Source organism: Accipiter gentilis, chromosome 10 (assembly GCF_929443795.1).
Source record: "Accipiter gentilis chromosome 10, bAccGen1.1, whole genome shotgun sequence".
Classification (NCBI taxonomy): Eukaryota; Metazoa; Chordata; class Aves; order Accipitriformes; family Accipitridae; genus Astur; species Astur gentilis.
Window position 1 is genome coordinate 7115660 of NC_064889.1, and position 17372 is coordinate 7133031.

General features: G+C 38.5%; 1 protein-coding gene across 2 annotated transcripts in view; it reads left to right on the plus strand.

The window, feature by feature from the left end:
• Window positions 1-17372, plus strand: part of RORA (RAR related orphan receptor A) — a 382781-nt gene that overhangs the window by 269171 nt on the left and 96238 nt on the right. The window lies entirely within an intron of this gene.

Here is a 17372-nt window from a genome sequence, read left to right on the forward strand (position 1 = left end):
GGTTCCAGTCCTCACCTGAACTGTTGTCTAAATGAATATACAATGCATGGGTGTGTATATGTGTGTGCGTTCGCGTATGTGTTAAATCAGAGGTCAAAAGAAAGGAAGTTGTGAAGAAAGGCAGAATTCCTTATTCTAGTAGGTATACCTCACAGCTAGCTGATAAGTAATGTACCCAGAAAATACAGGTGAGGAGAGTGGTTATATTTTTGTACGTCCGTTATATATGCAGTATATATCCAATAAAAATAAATTATTTAATTGAAAGTCTTCTGTCCCTTCCTATGTGTTAATCTGTAAGATAAATCATTCTGTCCTTGTGCTTAAGGAGCTCTTGATGAAAATGAGGAGGTTATTGTTTTGCTCTCAACCATATAAACAAACAGTCCTCATAAATGGCAACCTTGGAAATGGATGTGGATGCGTGCATTTACCTATGTATACATTTATTCCAAATCTTCTTCAAAGACATCATTATTGGGGATCAACTCTCATCTACTCTGCAGTGAGTTAAAAGCACGATTCCAAGAAAATGTTACGATTGCTAGCTGAAGGAGATATGTTGAGATTCTTCAAGTACCGTGGAGGTTTGGAAATCTGGTAGTGTAGGAATTGTACTTGCCCAGGATCTGAAACAGGAGTAGGCTAAAGCTGAGGCTATTAGTCTCATGAAGGCCTCCTAACAAAACAGGTGGTAGGCTGCACAAAATTTACAAAGATACATGCATTTTAACAGGGTTATGCATTTGAAGTATGTTCACCACAGCTTCTAGGATTAAAGTGGTGTCATAAAGTGCCTTAGATTAATTTCGTTCTTATTTCATTCCTGGTTTTAAAATATTAATGTAATGAAATATCTGACTTGAGATTATGAATTCTCACCATTTAGAGTTACAAAATACAGTTGCTTGATTTAAGAATTCCAAATGAGAACCTGATTTGTATGAGTTTTGAAGCAAATGTTAAATGTCACAAACTTTTAGAGCATGATGGTCCTCCTCTGCTTAGGTGGCCTTGCTGCTTAATGCATTCTTAGGGTCAGATCCTCTTCGGCTGAATGCATATATGGTTTCCATTGAACTTTAATGGGAGCTACAGCTAGGCGTCTGAGGGCAGAATTTGACCCTTACATTTTTGGTGAATATTTGAGCTCATGCTGATTGAGATTGACAGTACAGGAGACTGAAGTCCTCTGTATATCCGCAGGCCAGGCATTGTACAGACAGCTTCCTTGCACAGCCTTGCCCATGAGCTCAACCCTGGCCTGGAGCGACCACCCTCTCTAGAGGTGGTAAGTAATTCGGTATTTATGCTAGCTCAGTCTTGGGCCTCTCTTGTATAGAGGCTAACGACTGTACATGGTGGTTTGTAACATGCCACCTGGAAATCAGCTGCAATCACGCTATATATTTTGTATACAGCAGTGCCATGTACTGACCTGCTAGAAGAGTCACATCTCCAGTTCCAGTATTTGATCCTTTTTGTAGGGAAGAGTAAATAGTAACCACTGACCTAGAGAGCACAGGAAATATGCTCTTAAGCCATGCCAGACTGATAAAGTGTTGTCATCATGTCTATCTCAGTGGATGCTACATTTGAGGCCTATGATCAAAAAAGATGCATTCGTCAACTGTGTTAGATGATTAGCTACTGTTCACCATATAGGGCCTTTAATCTAGTTAAGACAGAAAGTAGGGTCCCAGCATCTTCTGTGTTGAGAACTCTGTTTGTGCCCTTCTAAGAGAACTGTCGAAGAGTAGTTCCCCGATTTGTTAATCAGTTGTCATGCAATTGCTGAAGCGTGAACAAAAAGTTCCCTGAATAATGGGCAGATAAGCTTGCCCATTAAGAAAGAATTAAAATAGAAGGAGCAATATGCTGTAATTGTCATGATGAAAATGCAGGCTACGTTTGCTAGCAAATATGTATGAGGTTTTATTCAGTTTTGGTTAAAGTTCTTTTAGAATTCATTCCTGTTATGACAAATTCTCATAGAGAGGAATTAATTTAAATTTTGCATCTTTGGCATTTTGGCATCATGCACAATAAGCTGCTTTTTTTTTTCCTTATTGCCTAGAATTTTTTTTTTTTATTGAATAGAAGAAGTAGACATCAAAATTCACTGCTTGGAATGACATGGAAAAAAAAAATATATATAAACGCCTAAATGCAAAAATTACAACTCAAACCTGAGTTGTTAACAACTACAAATGACAAGAGAGTTTTTGTATATCAAGTCGATCTAGTGTTTGCCTATCACTCTGTATCAGTATATGTAACATATCAAAATTCAGTTACATAGAATAGGATTTCTGCAAATAAATTTCAAAAAACATTCTCACAAACACTTTGTGAAGTGTACATACGTTGTCTGCGTTACTGTTTAGAAATTAGAAATATGGATGAAGTCGTCTTATTCCAAGTTTACAATGTATGGCATATGAGGCTGTTGACTGACTGTAAACTAGCACTTATTTCTAATGACCTTTTGACTTAATTACTGAAGTATAATGCCAGAAATTTTGATACATTATGCATTTGAAACATCAGATAAATCCTTTTCAGACTTCATCCTAATAGCCATTTTAATTGTGCAGATTTTTAAATCGGTGGTGGTCTGTCTCCACTACTTAGTTCTTCCCGGTTTTATTGTTTGAGATTTTGGGTATATTTTACCCCCTTCTTGGCATTAGTCTGTGACAAAAGTGGTCTGTCAGCTGAAATTGAACTACTGTGCTGATGACGGGTGCTTAGGTCATTTCTGAATCAAACAGTAGTTCAGTATTTGTACACATGCAATATAGAGCTGAAGAAATATAGGTCTTTCATAATGTAACTAGCTAGGTAGAACCTGAGAGATTTTCATTCTTCTTGATACAACTGATTTTATCCAAGTGTTCTGTTTCATTAACTGCTTCTCCACGTCCTCTCTTTGTCAGAGTTTGAGCATTACAAAACCTGCCATTTTTAAACAATGCTGCTTCCAAGCAGCCCTAAGGGAACAAATTTTGTCCACCTCAAAATGCAGTTTTTCCCTCAGTAGGTTAAACAGGCTTTTGAAGTAAAACTTCATGCCTTCTGTCTATTTGTAGAACTATTCTCTCTTGGGCTTACATAGTGATTTGTTAGGTTAACCATCACCTTATATAACCTTTAGTCTAGCTAAGTCAGGTGGTAGAGGCCAAGCCCTATCTATCTCATCTTCCATACAAAGTGGGACTTCTGGCATTTCCATTCTTTTTTGACTTGAGAACTGACTGACACTTAGATTCTTTTCTGATCATTTAATTAGCACTGATATTTGTAATACAACCCTCTTCGTCTCATGCTTCCTGCTCTGAATAGGAAAGTACTCAAAGTGAATGGTAACTTTGATGCACAGCTTCAGACTTTTTGCAAATTCAGACAGGCATCATTGTATCAGTGATAATAAAGGTCTGAAATTACGGGGAACAGAAGGCTGCAAAGGACCTGGCATTTACTGCCTACTGACTTGGGTTTATGCTGAGCCCTGAAGTGTGTAGTATTTCATTTCTGGCATCTTAAATCTAAATCTTGCCATTCTTCATGCAATGAGTTTGGCCCCTACCAGACCACTTGCGACTCAGAACTATCACACAGATAAATCACCTTATTTTTATATTCTTAAATGAATTTGACTTGACAGCCTATCAAAGTAAGGGGTGGTTTCCTGCAGATGCACCCTGAAGGCTAATATTGTAATGTATCCACAATGTAATGGAACCTTCTTTCTCTCACTATTTGAATTGCAATGAACCACAGTTAGAAGCTTCAAAGGAGTTTGATTACATAGCTGGAGTTCGTATCTGCATAGAGGTCCAGGTACATTCAGCTATTTGCTTACCTGGCATTTTTAAGATAGAAATCAATCCTTCCTTTCACACAGTTTTTCATCCATGTCTCCAGGAAGCCATGCAACGGCTCCTACCTTCCCTTGGTATGTTGTTCTGCAGCAGAAGAGAATTGGGAGCCCTAGCTCCTAGTGACACATGCTTGGTGCAGAGGCAGGGACCTCTGAGGGGGCTCTTACCTGGACTAGGTTAACCCAGGTGCGACTTTGAACTAGGGGCTGCTCATTGGGTTTAACTTCCCAGTGGCAGTGCACCTACAGATCATTGTCAACACACAGTGTGGATGATGGACCTTTGTGAGCCGAGTCCAAAACTATTTGACAACTGCCTACTTCATGCACTTAGACTAAATTGTCACCATCTGGAGAGGAAGAGCATGTTTCTTTGGGCTGTCCCAGTGATGGATGGCAAAGTACCTCAGTTCCTCTACCTGGACCAGCTGACGTTTCAGGAAAATTTAAGATTAAGACCTCCCAGCCCAGTCTGTTATCTCAGGCCTTTATGATAAGGATTTCCTATTGGTAATAGAACCTTTTAGTCGTGCTACTTTGTCACTATTCTTTCCTAAACCTCTGACTCATTTGAGTCAGACATTAAAGGCTGCTGCAAAATGGTGTTCAAAATGTACACCTCATTCTCCGTTCACAGCAATCTGATCAGTTCAGCTGTTGGGAAGTTCGACTTCATCTCAAACCTACATGTATAGAATACTCTGCATTACCTTCCTGAGGGAGAATTAGGCCAGGGCAGCTATACCTTCTCAGTACCAGGACAGGTTTGGTGTGGACTGTCACATTTCAGCATGTTGGCACTTGTTGTTACCTACTCCCTGAACTACCACAGGTTTTGACGCTTGCTGCTTTCTTCTATGTCACTGCTTGGTAATGTGTGATACTGGCAGAAACGGTGTCTGGTGATTGTGCGTTGTAGATTGTATTGTGGTAGGTACAACAGTGAGAAAGCCACTATTACTGATCTGTGGTCTAATTTTGTTCATCCTTTATTTTCCGTGTTTGCTTGTAATGCAAATAAATGTACTTGGGTATCACATTCAGCACTGTGTATTTTATTTTTTCATAACCCAAGATCTATCCAGATTTAAGAGAAAATACTTATACCAAAACTCTCTCTGGATTAAGAGTCCTTTGTAACTCTAAGATATTTGCCCTTTATTTCAGACTTGGGACTTCTCTGCTTTTCATGATTTACCAAAATGATTATTGTGGAGTAATTTTTTCTTAAACATTCTTGAAAATGTCAGTAGGCATCTCTGTATGAATTCCTTAATTTTGGATGAAATATTCCTTACTTACAGTGAAATTATCCTTTCAGTTAATTTCTGGCAGATAAGAAATATTTCTAAATCTAGGTGCTGATTTTAATGACATGAGGTCCTGCTGGAAAATTAAGTGGGGACTGTGTGCTTTTAATTTTTGTCACTAAATAAAAGCATTTGCATGAAGAGCTGGCAGCATTGTTGGCAAAGGGTGAAAGTAAACCCATCCCTTCCACTGCCTGAGATCCCACAGCAAGCACCTATCCCAACCCCTTCCCTCACTCCCATATCAAGCTCTGGGACTATTCCTACACTCATCTTGTAGTAGGTGTTGGTCTAGAGAAGTATCTTGACTCTGTGTACTTCAGTGAGACTTACCTTTGGGCTAAATGGTCAGTTCGTGTTTTAACTTTATACTGCAGTTGAAAGGTTTGATTATACCATAGGGAGATCAACTTGACTGTATGCTGCCTACTATATGTAACAAGACCTCAGAAGTCGGAGTGACAAAGTTCAGGTGTCTCAATAGATACCCATTATCCTGACAAGCCCTTAAGCCTTTGACTGGAGCTTGGAGTGCTGTATCTTCATGGCTGCTGCAGCATGACTAGCCAAAAAAGGCAGTGTCTTGTTCTTTAGGCATAGGCACGGTCTTAGTACTGTCCTGAGCGGAGATCCATTCCTAAATCACGTCCTTTGTATCTTTGGGTCTAAGCAGTTGCTAAGAAAAGGACATCGCTTCTTAGAGACCAACAGGCTGATTTGGGGCAGGAGACAGCTATTCAGCTTCTCAGATGTCCAAATATCCCAGAACTGTGGTTCACCAAAGTTCTACAAGCATATTAAGATTTGCAGCTTAATTGAACCCAAGACCTGGATTTCTCTTTTTCTCTGATTTCACTTTCCACTTTATGTCCATAGCCATTGCTAAAGATTTCTTGAAGTTTGTTAGTTATTTTGCTTAAAAGCGTTAAAGGGAAAATAACTGTGATTTTTTTGTTTTTTCCTGATCTGATTTATAATTACTTAGTACATCTACTGTGCATTGTACTGTCTGCTTTACCTCATGTGTTTCGTGTGCTGGCTAAAGTAAACAAACGATACTTTTCCCTCACCAAATAGGAGCCTGCAGAAAACTGATGGTTAACAGGATCTGCTGTTAGCACCAAGGCCTAAAGAGAACAGGTGAAAACTAAACCCTGTCCCCTGAGGCCAATAAAATAGCTGTTTGGTCCCCTGTGTGTAACCTCCTAATAACTTTACTGGGCAGCCTTAAGATCCCTTGGGGGCTTCTCTGCAAGAGCACTCCCTCTCTTTGTTCAGATTGCTTATTAAAAATGATTTTATAATGAAGTTGCCTCAAATAGCAGCTACTTTCCTACTTGTCCTTGAAGCACTGTTTGCCCTGGTGAAGAATCCGAAGACAACTATCTAGGGCTTTTCTCTTGTTCAAAACTTTTACTGAACTACTGCTACACTTGATTTTATTTTTTTTTTTTCTTTTTTCCTGTGAGCCAAAGAAAAATATCTTCAGCAGCAGCTAAATATTGTACCTTTAATTCCACTTTGACACCATCTCCATAAAAAGTGGTTTGGGTGTCAGCATCATCAATCAATTAGTTTTATTCCCTGCCACACAAAACACTATGCCAGTGACTTGGCAGACACTATGCCACTTGCCAGTTTCAGGCAACTTGTTTGTTGCCTGAAAGAGAATGGATGTTGCCTTCTTGTTCTGGTGACCAAGTTATTGAGTACAAGGGCAAAGATGAAGGCATTGTCACATAACGAGGAGAGGGGGGAATGTTTTAAAATCAGAAAATGTTTCTGGCTGGCTTGGGAGAAAGAGTACACAGAGTGACAATGCTGTGTGTGAATGTGTAACTTTCATGACGTGGATATAGCTGGAAGTCTGTGGGTGCTCTGGTTCTTCATGGTAGGTCTACAGCAGTGAAACATTTTCTGTGTGAAAGTTCTCATGTTTGTGAGAGAGACTGGCCCTCAGCCCGCGTGGAAGCAGCTGTGGGTAAAGCATCAGGAAAACTTTTTATTAATGCATATTTTATGCCCTCACAGAATAACTGGTCAGAGGTGAGACAAATCCGGTGCCTCTAATCTTGTATTAGCTACCCAAAAGCTTGGCTTCTACCTGGGCTCCAACCTTTTGGCACAGTTGGAAGGAACATTTCGTTTTCTCTAAGGCTGATAGAACAGGCAATTAAATGCGCTGCCCTGGAAGTCCCATGGGGAACTCTGTCTATTAGCTGCACTTGAAGCTAATGTCAGGTCTCTCCTCTGATTCTGTTCTGAGTATATGGAGCAGCTTCTACCTACATGGGCCTTTTGGCTGTAACCATTAATTATGGACTTATTTTACTGTGAGTTTTCTGGTGAATACCTTAAGATAGGTTTTTTCTGTGCCTTTATAGCAAAGTAGCATGCAAACTACAGCAAGATAAAAAACTGCAAACAGATGAAAATTAATTTTGGCAAATGAAGACTGATAAGTATGTGCAAAATGTTAATCATCCACTATTAAAATGCGTGTGTGTGTGTGTGTATGTTGGATTATAGTTCAGATACTTCTAAGTTACTGTTACCTAGCAAATTCAATTAGGCAAGGCAGGAGAAAGGATGCTGTCTTAAATTTTGTAGGTCTTTATCTTGGGGTAAGTCCTGACCCTCTCCATACTTCTAATACATATTAATAGAGGGTACAAATAAATAAATTCCGATTCTGCTCACACTTCATTTCTTTTTCTGGCCTGTCCTGTGGAAGTGTACAAGATGGGCAGAGACATTCTCTTTCAAGTTTAAAAAATGATTTGGAGGCCCATGTTTTATGGGATGATGAAGTGTTTGGAGAGCATTAGGAGGTTAGGCAGTGTGGTGGATGGATACTAAGAGATTGTAGATGTGACTCAAAACTAAATTTAAACTGTTTGTGGATGTAGGCAGTAAATACATTGGGAATGTCTTCGGTGTTCTCTTATACCCACGTCTTGCCTTATAATTCCCTAGGAAGTTGTCCTTACACCTTTTGTACCCTTCTCTTTTCTATCAGTTAATTCATAAGGCTATTTGTCTGATATACTGAATTAAATCACAAACACCCTTTGTGCCTTGTGCAAAGCACTCCAACAGAGAAAGCATAGGACTGATCTGAATTCTATTGCAGCTGCTTTAAGGATTCCTATTGGCTGAAACATGCTTTGATCAGCCCTTAAAACACGTTCTCTTTTTTTGTTGTTATTTTTAAAGTCTCCTGTCTTCAGAACTCTCACAGATGTTTTATGTAGATAGTGTTTCCAGCTTGATAAGAACAGCCATCCACAATTTTGGTATGGTCACTGGTTATAGGAGAGAACTGTGTTATGGGATGAATGCAAGCTTCAAAACAGGTGATACTCTCCACACTCTAAGGCTTTAATCCAACTCTGAGAGCAGTAGAAGTCACTCTTGGCAAAGTCACAAAGTTAAATTTTTCTTGCAGTTTTTGAGTGGCTTGGGCACTAGAAAACCGACAGCTAAGACTTCTCCAAATCTGCTTTTACATTCTGGATATTTTTCAATGCAAACAGTGTGAAAACAAATAGGAAGTGTTACTGCTCACAACTTTCTTCTTTAATATGTGGGTTGCGTATTTTGGCTCTGAATAGTCTGAGTCTAGGCAGCTCTAACTATACGTACAGAGAAATATCAATACACTGGAAGCCATTTGACTATATCCTTGCAATAGTTTCCTAAGAGACAACTGTACTTACTAAACGAGACTTGTGCAAGACTGTGTCAGTTTGATTTGAACAGTTACTTAAAGTCATCACAGTCTTTATAGAAGGGTAAGTCTTTCTGAAGGAATTGCTACCAAATACAGTGAAGGGTTGGGATTAGATTAGGATTAAAATTAGGATTAAACCATGATTTTTAGGCCTGGTTGCCCATTTGTTCAAGGATCAAAAGTCAAAGCATTTTCCCAAAGTAGAGGGTTTATTCCCATGGGTGTATCACTGCTACCTGTTTTCACACATTGAGAAGAATCTGTCCCTAGAGCTTTCTTCCCTTCATGACATTGTTTCTTATAACTCAATATTGCTTTTTTGTCGTAGTAAGGCTGAATTCTAATGATTCTACAGCCAGCTTAGTCATATGGACTTCTCCAAGTTTGGTATCTGAACCAAAAAAGCACATTTTATTATCTGAATTTTGAAACCAGGGACTGATTCCATCATTCCTAATAGACTCATTTATTTGACAGTGCATTGCTAGACTTGTGCAGTTGCCATTCTGTAACAACTATTGAACCTGAAAAGGGCTTTTTAATGTATGTTGATGGCTGACCTTATTAGGACTGTAAAAATATTGGAAGTTTTTGCAGCCTTTCTCTAAGAACATCAACCTGGAATTATTTAAAAGTTGACTGCAGCCAGGAACACAGTTTCATGCAGACAACATATAAGGCGGCTCCTTATGGCAGATCAGGTAGTCACTCTAACTCATAACAATAGCTTGCTCTTAGTTTTATGACCAAATGATGGTGATATTAGTAAAGATCTTATTTTAAAAACAGGTTTGCTGGTCAGAGCTTTTCTCCCTCTTAAGTCTCCTAACATGATGAAGTATAGTAATTAAGGCTCACCCAAAAGGGACAAAAAGCTTCAAAGGGCAGTGTGGGTCAGTCTGAAGAACTAAAATTTGCAGTTGAAAAGCAGGAACAGGAACAGATTAGCACAAAATTAAATAGAATCCCAATGGAATTTGGGATACACTTTTTAAATTTCAACTTTCTTTTTCTTTCTTCATAACAGTTTAATAGTTTTGAGGTATATTGACAAAATGCTACGTATTTGTCCATATTGGTTAACTGGGGGGGTGGAGGGAGGAGCAGGCAGGGAGAACAGTCCAGACAGCTTTTCAGCAGTCTTGCCAGATATGAGTTCTAGTTAAGTGGGATTACAGGTGATTCTTGGCTTTTACATGGATCAAAAGGTAGCGACAGATGCTTGCTTTAGTTTCTGAGTACATAGATGCTATCTGCATTTGCGTTTGTAATTTGCACGAGGGATGGGAAGGTAGTCATCTGCTTACCTAAACTATGCTCACATACAAATTGCTTATGCAAAATTCTTCATTGAACTGAAAGAAAACATGGTGCCTGGTGTTATTTTAGTATAGAGGAGTAGCTGAATTTCCTCTTGTATTTTAATAGTTGTGTTTCAATTTAAGACAGGGAAAGAAATATAGTGCTTTCATGATATGACAAAACACCACCATTTTTCTGTAATGGCCAGAATGATTTCCTTTCAATCAGCTGTATGTGCACTATAAAAGCACAGTTAAAATATGCATGATTTGGCATATACAGATGTGCTTATTAGCACACATTGAAATAAGCATCACAATATTGAAATAACTTTTTTCTAAATATGTTTTATACACAGAGAGAGACAGAGAGGGAAAGGGTCAGCATTAGCAAGTACCAAAACTACATCCTCCATTCTGAATACCTTCCCATTCCAGTGTGAATATCTTTTGCTACTTTATCTCTTGCTATTATAAGATGCTATAGCTGTAGAAACTAGATGTGGTCTTTAACCCCAATGCCTTAAATTACTGTATTGTCTGGTTTTGGATTCACTGTTCACTTTATCAAAGGAATAGATCTCACTGAAACAGAAGTTACGGTTTTAAGCGATTGCAATGGGGACTTCAGGAAGCTTCCTTTCTTAACCTTACTGCCATTAATGGTAAAGTCCTGGACTTGAATGGAAATAGAACTGAACTTTCCATGGGTTGTTGTAAAAAATATAAGCAGTAAATTAAATGGGAAGCCTTGACAAAGAGGATGATGACTTTGCTGCAGAAACAAAGACTGTTGTGAGACCTTTTTGCTATCTGGCTTAGCTTCCCCTCTGTGCATGATAGGTTTTTGTTTAAGGTTAACATCAACTATCAGTTACAAGTTGTAGCAGTGTGACTTGCTGAACAACAGACTAGGCACACCCTCAAAGCAATTTCCTCTTTTTTTTTTTTTTTTGACATGTTTACCACCGACTTCAAAAGCCAGTTCACAACAGTGGTGGTGTTCTTGCAGTTTTCTGGAAATTCAAATTAGGTATTATTTAATCTCTATGCAACAGGGGTAGGGAAACCTCTGATTTTAGAAAGCCAGTATATGACCAAAGCCCTTTAGTGATTTCCTTTTAGATATAGGCATCAGTTGATAACCATCCTTCCCACCAATGTTTGTCTGAAGAACTGTTTCCTTATCTTTGTTACTGTTACCTAACTGATATGTAGGTGTGATACTTGCCGGCTGCAAAGACAACTTTAACAGATAAGGCAAGTTTCCTGTTTAAACTCTTACCATTTCTTTCATTCTGACCCGTTTTTCCTTTTCCCTCCCTATATTGCTGGCTTACTCCAGAGTTATGGTCCTTGAAGTAAAAATTGAAGTAAAGGGGTCATCCAAGAAAGGTGATTTTACATGCTGTTTGAGGACATGAGGGTACTAAAGGCTGGCTGAAAATAATTTTCCTGTTAAACAGAGCTTTTGATACTTCAAAAAATATTTCACTGAAATAGTCTCAGGGTTTTTTTGCAGTTTTCAGGAGGAAGGTAAGAAAACCCCTTGTTAACTCAGAGTGAGTAGTCCTTCACATGGGATTGTGGTGACGTGACTTTAAGAGCTGGCATAGAAAGAAGGCAGTGCGGGTGCTTCAAATTTAAATTCCCATGTCCTGTTAACATGACTTCCCCACCTCACTGTCAGCTGTTTTGAGAATAGATTTTAGTATGAAATCCTTAATGAAGCAGTAATGTATATTCCTCTGGAATATTTCATCTTGGACAAGCAAACAACGTTGTCACCAAAAAAATCCCCAGCCATTTCTAACAGGGAACCTTAGAAAAGAGACACAGAGAACCTTAACTTGGGAACAAATAGTTTGCAAACTTATTAATATTCTTTGTGAAACTAATACCTGGCAATCCCAGTTTGCCAAGAAAATTCCCCTTACTGCACGTTAATTTGCCGCTTTTCACTGATGTTGGATGGGAAGTTGTATGATAGTCACTCCAGGTAGGAACCTATCATTTGTTTTGCAAATAGACTGCTTTCCTCACTCTGAGGTTAAATCTGCAGTTAGACTACAGCTCCTGCCTGGTAAATGGTATTGGATTCTGGTAAGTGCCAAACTGAGAATGTAGCTACTTGTTTTCTTGACTCAAGGTATTGAGTTCCTGGTCTTGAAATCCCAAACCTGAGCATATGAATGTGATTGATATTTTACTGTATGTTCTGCATAAGCAACAAAAGACTATCTACATTTCTATTTCTAATGTATTGTGGGGAGGTATATGTTGTCCAGTAAATCTTACGTGTTCTGTTGCGTTAGATTTGGCTTGCATATACAAAATGACTTAATGGCACTGGCATAGTAAGCCTCTGTGATGCTTCTCTCCAAATCAAACTTGACAGTGCTCTTTTTGACAACCCAGAGGATTATTTAGCAGTTATAAATTGAATGAGTAAGTGTTAGTTTGACATGGACCCCTCCTGATGGTGGGATTTGGGCAATTGTTGAGAGGCTTTAATACCCACTACAGAAGTTTGTAGCACCTGTATCGTTCCATTCTCCCTCTTCTCTTTCCCGTCCCTTTGCTAATCCCCACACAAAATCTTTCATCCTAGGGACTTGCCATTAAAAAATGGCTCTATTTCTAAATAGATAAATTACCAAAGTGCAAATATAATTTGCCCAAACCCAAAAAAAAAAAAAAAAAAAAAAAAAAATCAGTAAGTTAGTTCTGAGTGACATACCCCAAAATAAGCATTCCCTTTATTAGGTTAGTTCATTGTTGGATAATAAATCCAGAAAAAGTTTTTAATTGACTATTTAGGTAGTTTTAGCTCAAGTTAGTCTTTTCTGCTATTTTCTTCTATTGTTTTCCTGTTTGTGATCACTGAACACAGTTTAATGGACAGCCTCTTTGATGGGTTTTCTGTGCTTGCTACACACTTGCTTCTAAATAGTATTGAGGTTATATTTCTATCATGATTGCTGTTATTCTTAGAGCTTTAGAGAGACAGAAGGAAAGGAGAGGCAAAAAAAGAGGGAAGGATGTAGTTACTATTTACTTGAAAGTTGTGTGCTGATTCTTAAAGAAACAGAAGCTTCAGCTGAAGCACGTGGTCAAATTGTGTGTGAAGGAATGGCAACAGGAACTAAGTGATGGCAAATTTTGTCTTTGATTCATTAAAGCTTTTAAACTTCTTCCTCTTAAACTGTTTCCTTCCAGTGAGATCATAACTCATCACACCACTACTCACATGCATCAAGATAAGCATGTCCAGATTACAAGATTAGAGCAGAAGTGCTTAGCCTCTTTCATAAAAGCACATCTAGGATACTTCCTGTAGGAATCTGCGTGTAACAGCAACTACTAATTTAAATCTGATGCTATCCATACTCCGAACATATCATATTCATAAAATCATCCTTTTTCTTTAAAGGCTTTCCTTCCTATGTGAAGCCTTCGCTTCTTTAATTGTTGCACTCTTGATTTTCCTCATGAGACTTTTCCCACCAGAGAAAAGAGATGATCAAAGATAGGTGCAGTGACATAAAGGAAAGAGGAAAGTTGTGTATCTTTTGGAATCAGTAGAAAAACTGCCCTTGGTTTAAGAGCCAGAAGATCCTGTTCATTGCAAAGTGGTATAGCTTCTCCTTTATGCCCACAGTGGTACATCATATTGTATTTAGGTTTTTTTCCACTCTAGTATACAGGTATTAACTTTAGTAAGGAAAGAAACTAGGATCTTATTAGACTACGTGCCAATAGGGTAATATAGTTCTCCCAAACCTCCCCATCCATGTGTGTTAGCACTCTCTACTTTGCATTATCAAATGCAGCACTCATGTCCTTTGGTGCTTTTAAATGAATTTCCAAAAACATCTTTCTTAAAAATTTGAAAAGAGGTAAAAATAATACTATTAGCTGTTGTATTTGACCCTTCACTGGTTATTTAATATAAATGTGAATCCTAAACTTCTTGATTTTTAGTTTGTTTCACAGATGACTTTTTTTTTTTTTTTTGTGCTTAGTGTTGAGAGAAGTATATCCATTTCATTTCTAACCATGTGTTTTCATGGAAACAAATCTATAACACATTGTATTTCTATGAAAACACAAGCTTATTAAATGTCAAACAGTTTATGTTTTCATGGCAGTCATCTTGAAATTGGCATATTCACTGTGTCAGTGTTTTATGATGTAAGCTTAAAACTGTCAGATTGTCAATGTTCAGACATTAAAAGGTCTGAAGTCTCTCACATGGAGGAGGAGGAATTAGGCTCTTGTCAATTAGCAGCTGGTGGTAATTGAGGCATGTTTGTTTGAGGCTTGTCGTAAGATAATAGAAAGTCTTTAGTCTGAGTATCCTCAAATATTTAAGCTGATAAAAAGGTGGCGTCAGTGTCAGAGTCATTTGTGCTTACTAAGGGCTGACTATAAATATCGGGGTTGCTGGTGGAGTTTGAAGTGTCTTTGCACATTTAACTTTATCACTCAGCTCATGCATTTCAGAAATTGCTTTTAAAAGCAAGGAAGCTGGGAGAAATAGCTCCACGTGACTGTACATACCCTATGCTGCTGGAGCTGACAGCTCTTAAGGACTACAGCAAGGGTTTTGGTATTGCCCAACCGTTTGGGAATTGTAACAGCAGGTTCATGGGTCACATTGTAACAGGGTGAAAAATTACTTTCAAAGCACACTGGCTCCTGGAAGAGACAGCAGAGCCTACTGGGTAAGCTTATAGCAAAGAAGTCCTCTGTCAGTAAGGTAGGGCATGTTGAATAAGCTGTAGTTTATCAGTAAGTGATCCTTGTTACATGGGAGCTGCCCACGCATCCAAGTCTGTCATTGCTCTACTGACAGGGCATCAGGCTGTTAAAGAAAAGATTAAGAAAGTATGTGATGCAAATGGAACAAAGACAATGCAAAGGTCATAGAAAAGAGAATTTTATCTTCACTGACTAATATAGGAAGTACTTGTACAAGAAAAGCCCTTTTAGCCCTCCCACCCCTGTCTTTCTTACACTTTAAAAAAACCCACAACACTATCACCCTACTGATCTTGACATTTCCAGTATATATGAGTTAAAAGGCAGTAAAATCAATTTTGCTTCTATCATGCTGTGCTATATTTTATAGTATAAACTGATGCTGAACATATGGTTTAATTGAATATGAGTCTACTTAGAAATGGCTCATTCTTCACATGCAAAAATTTTCAGGAGTAATTCAGAGGTATGAGTGCAGTTGCATGTATTACCCTATCACATTATGCAAATAATTAGAAAATAAATAGCTATTTAGTTTATGTATTATCCCTATAGGGAAAATGTGCACATATTTTACATGCATATTGCAACTATATTTCCTCTTCTAGCGATTGTAGAGAAGCCTTTAATAGATTTCTCTACAATGAATTTTAAGTTTCATAGTGGAATTAACTGAATGGTTTGGTTTGGTTTGAACCCTAATGGATGGGATTTAAATCCCGTTTTCCCATCACACAGGAAATGTCTTTCAGTGTCTTTTTTACTCTATTCTGTGGTCGTCTCTCCTGTGCAGCAAAACTGAAGACAGTGTCTTTTTGCTGGAAAAAGTTGTAGCACTTGACTAAAAGTAGTATGGATGCTCTAAGTTCCTTACACAGAGTTTGCCTAGCACCTGCTCATCTTTCAAACTCTCTCTGAGCGTTATTTGTCCACACTTGCCCCTGTGCGGAGTCTCAGGGGGAGCTGTGAGAAAACCCAGTTTCCTAGTTAACCCTCCATGGCTGCTGTGATATCTGTGTAAGACCATGGTTCTTCCCTTCACGGATCAAATTGCAGAACTTGATTCTTTCCTGAGCATTACTTACAGATAACTTTCTCAGTTCTATCCTTACATGTATCTCCTAACAGGTTAAAACATAGTTAATGACAGACATCCACCTGGTGACAAGTTTAATGATTCATGAAATCCTAGCCCTCAGGCCACGTGCTGGTTATTTATTGTTACACACAAACACAAAGCAGATAGTAAATTTATCACTTTCAGATTTAGGTGACTGAAATGGGTGTTTGATTATCTGAAAGAGGTAGTGAATGTTTATAGACATTTGCATAACAGCCATTTTTCACTTTGTCTTGCCGCTAGACACAGTGAATGTGCGAGACTAGCTATAATTCTGCTGCAATTGCCAGTATTTTTTTTTTGAGTGTTGACCTATGTGTGTAACTGTCATAGGTATTATACCACATATCGGAATACATGTGTGTTGGTATGAATCTGTCATTTAATTTTAAAGGAAGGATGAAAATTATATAAGTGGTGCTGAGCCATGATGTCATAAACTTTGTACTACTTATACTCTGTATTTATACTGTGATTTTTTGCCACGTAGTAGCAGAATAATTTTCCGATACATGGCAGAGCACTTGACACAGAGGATCTGACATCTAGACTATGCCCGTTTCAGGGTTGGTCTGTTTGTTGACTTTAGAGAAGCTCTAGTCTGGTATCATGAAGCCTATTGCAGCTGGAGTGAATTACATACTGTCTGGGAGTGCATCTTTCAGTTTAGTTTCATTGGAAAGGAATCCTGTTCATGCACTCTGAGGCCACTCTCTGATGCAAACCAAAACATAGTGAAGCAATGGGGAGAGCTGCTTCAAAAGCACGCTCCTGGTCCGAACTAAAACACTGTTGGAGACACACACTAAAAAGGTGCAAGTGCTATTTCTGAATGGGACTAGAAATTTCCTAGCAAAAAATGGTTTGCAGTGCCAACTCCACTAAACTGCCTGTGGCAGGTCTCCTTGCTTTTCTCTAGCCTTTATTTTCTCTCTCGGGTGGTCCTCGTGACTGCTGCCCATTTCAGTCACATCATGGGGCCACCTGACTCCTCCACTTCTCCAGAAGCCACCCGTATGCACAGAGGCATTGTAAAGTGGATAGGTTTGTGAAAGGACATAGTTTTCCATGAATATAAAATGTTCCTTCATTACACTGTATAATAACTGCTGAAGGTTAATCATATTAATCTTTTAGCATTGCCCCTCTTCAGAATCAACTGATGGTTGGAGAATGCTCTTTATATTGTTCTTTGGTTTGTAAAGGAAAGTCAGATTGGTCTTCCACTTTTTACTTTCTATTGTATAGCATATCCAGTATA